This window comes from Cicer arietinum, chromosome 7 (assembly GCF_000331145.2).
Source record: "Cicer arietinum cultivar CDC Frontier isolate Library 1 chromosome 7, Cicar.CDCFrontier_v2.0, whole genome shotgun sequence".
NCBI lineage: Eukaryota > Viridiplantae > Streptophyta > Magnoliopsida > Fabales > Fabaceae > Cicer > Cicer arietinum.
In genome coordinates this window covers 45,169,602-45,173,034 of record NC_021166.2, presented here as the reverse complement: position 1 = coordinate 45,173,034, position 3,433 = coordinate 45,169,602, and positions in this window count along the sequence as shown.

The following is a 3,433-nucleotide window of genomic DNA, read 5'->3' as shown; positions in this document are numbered from 1 at the left end:
GATTCGGAATCGTGTCACAAAGAAAATTTCCAGTCGTTCTTTGTGCCATTTGTTGAGCAAGTTGACCCACTTGAGTTTCCAGATTCTTTATGGATGCAGAGTGATTTTTCTGGATGGCTCTTGACTCTTCATTGAAAGAATTTGTAGTTGTCACTAATTTCTCCATAGCACTCTCCCAAGCACCTTTCTAGGTGGGAATTGGTTTATATGAGCTCCTTGTTGACCCTGAGAACCACCTTGCTGATCTTTCCAAGAAAAATTTGGATGATTTCTCCAACCAGGGTTGTACGTACGAGAGTAGGGGTTATTCCGCCTCCCATTATTACTAACAAAATTCACCTGTTCTAGTTCTTCTAACTCATTGTCATCCAGTGTTTCACAAGCTCCAATTTTATGTGCTCCTCCACAAAGGTTACATCTAGTCTGCTTTAGTAATTTGACAGGGTTACTGGGGGTTGTATATTTAGAGCTGCTATTCCCTTATTTATCTCAGTGGCAATAACTTCTTCTATCTGTTTTGAGAATAACTTGTCTGGGGCGAATCCATCTATAACATTCAATTCCAATTCACCACTTGTTGATCCACCACCTCTGTCATACAACATCATTTGTTCATTTGATGCCATGATCTCAATAATCTTCCGTGCTTATGTTGCGGTCTTGTAATTCAAAGAACCACCTGATGTGGCATCCAACATAATTCTAGTGCTCGGCCTCAAACCATTGCAGAATATTTGCATTTGGGCAGTGTCGTCATAAGCATGATTAGGACATCCTGCTAGTAAGTTTCTGAATCTCCTGTAAGTGTCACGGAGAGATTCTCCCTCTTTATGTTTGTAATTGGAAATCTCTTGCCTTTTTCTAACAAACATAGCTGGGGGAAAGTACACTTCCAAGAACTTATCTTCAAGATCATCCCATGTGGTGATGTTGTCGGCAGGAAAGGAATGAAGCCACTCCTTAGCATCATCTGTCAATGAAAATGGAAACAGTTTCATTCTCTTGCCTTCCTCAGACAAACCATACACCTTCACTGTTTCACATAATTCAAAGAAATTTGTGAGATATCTATTGGCGTCTTCGTTATGTCTACCGGAAAAATGAATCTCCTTCAACTCTCAGTATAGAGTGGGACTTATTTCAAACTTGTTGACTGTAACCGGTTGGTTATGGATGGGCAATCGAGCACGATTTCTATTTCGATTCCCATACTCGCCGAGAGTACGTTCTGGTAGTGGTGGATCGGCCATCTCAGTAACTATGGCAGAATCACCCAAAACCTCTTCTTCCACTACTAAATGTCTTTCCCTTTATTTCATTTCTCGAGCCGCCTTTCGATGTGCTTTCGCTGTTTTTTCGATTTCTGGTTCAAAGATAAGTTCAGTTGAGGATTGGCCTCACATACAAGGTTAGACAAATTATGAGTAATGAACAGTTAAAGAGAGGTAAATAACTAAGTAAAATTTAAAGAGTTTTAAACCATATTTTTTTTTAATTTTTAATTTTTTAATAAAATAAAATAAGAAATTTTATTGCAGAGCAAAAAATTTCAATTCTGTAAATCAATTAAATTCAATAGTGATATGGCAATCCCCGGCAACGGCGCCAAAAATATGATAGCGTTTCAGCAAGTGTACTGAATCGTTGCAAGTAATAATTAAAACAGTAGTGCTGAGTGTCGAACTCAAGGATTGCATTTTACTATCGGATTATATTTAATTACTGAAATTGAACAAAAAGTTACCGAATTGATTGACATAATATTTGAAATTAACAACAGTAATAAAATTGATCCTTTATAATGAGAAAAATGTCAGGGATGAGTTTCACTTTCGAATCCAAACTTGGTGTCTAATTTGATCCGAGTTACTGAATTCCTTTATTGAATTATTACTCAATTCTCTTTATTATTCTTTCTCTAATGTCTTAGTGACAGAACCTTTAATTCCAAAGTAACCCCTAATTCCTTAGTAGATTTAAGATTAGAATTAAGCATTACCGTAAATAAATTATCTTTTAAATTATTTCTTTGCAACTAATTTAATTGGTTTCTTGACCTGCATCAATGTCAAGACTACAAATTTATGAATTTCTCATCTCAAGCATTCGTAAAGTCCACTTCCGTTTCAAAATACAAATCGTAGAACATTTCAATGTTGATCAAGCAATAAAAAGCATTAAACGCAGAGACGAGAAAAATAATTCAATAAACTCATTCATATAACTAAAAATAAAATCATAAAAATAAGGGTTTCATCTTGTTACACTCATCCCTAACAAATAGGGTTTAGTTACTCATGACAGAGATGAAAAAAGATAGAGATTAGAGAAGAATTACAAGAAGGATTCATGAATGATTCTTGATAAAACTGCTCCAATGATGTTAGAAACGATCGTCTTTGAGTTTCTATGCTAGGTCACAAGTCTCTCAACTTCCCAAGAGTCAAAAAGATCCCTAAAACAGTGACAAATTGTGTTTTTATGGTTGCTGATGCGCGTCGTGCGCCCCAGGCGCAGGAAACACGCTCCAGGTGCGCCTGGACAGTGTTACTTGTCTGGAAATGCGCCTCAGGCGCGACTAGACAATGCTGAATGGCTGGAAACGCGCCTCAGGCGTGTCTGGCGCGCTTCAAGCGCACAACATCTGATGTCCGACGTATATTGCCTTTTTCGCCTCTTTCGTGTCTGAATGTGGTTCCGTTGTTTTCATGAAAGTTGTAGTTATGGATCGTAGCTTTCATTTGCACTTGGTTTGACTCCAATTGGACATCTACAACTCCAGATATGGCTGAAATACTCTACATATGTCATGTTGATTTCTCACCAAAATTCAGCATTGCACTAAAACAAAACGCAATGTAAAATTACGAAAAATTCCTACTTAATCAATGAAATTAAAACACAACATTTTATTAACTCAAAGAACAAAAATCAACAAAATATATCAAATAAATCCTTAATTTAACTAATGATTGAAGATAAATAAGACTAAAAGTGTGGGAAAATATGCATATGATGAAGAGTCATCACTACCACTCTTCTCTAAGACTATATTACATTCATCCTTTCATTAATTTATATTTCCTTTTTATTCTTTATTTGTTCTTGCACCAATTTTATAACCGAAACCAACTATCTCCCAACTCATTATTACATAATTATATCATATAATAAATTTGATAACTCTCATTTGTCTATAAAAATCATTTGGTTTTATATGATAGAATTTATTGCATCCTAAGTAACTCTCATTTGCAAGCTTTCAATCCATCAACAAGTTGAAAGAGCTCAATATGTGAGTTTTGTAGTTTCATTGTTATAATGTGTCAATTTTTTGGCGTTCATAATATATTAGTTTGGTAACTTGCATATTATTAGTCTAACTTATTATAATATGATGATTCTTAATATTTTAAAATGTCTTCTCCAAATA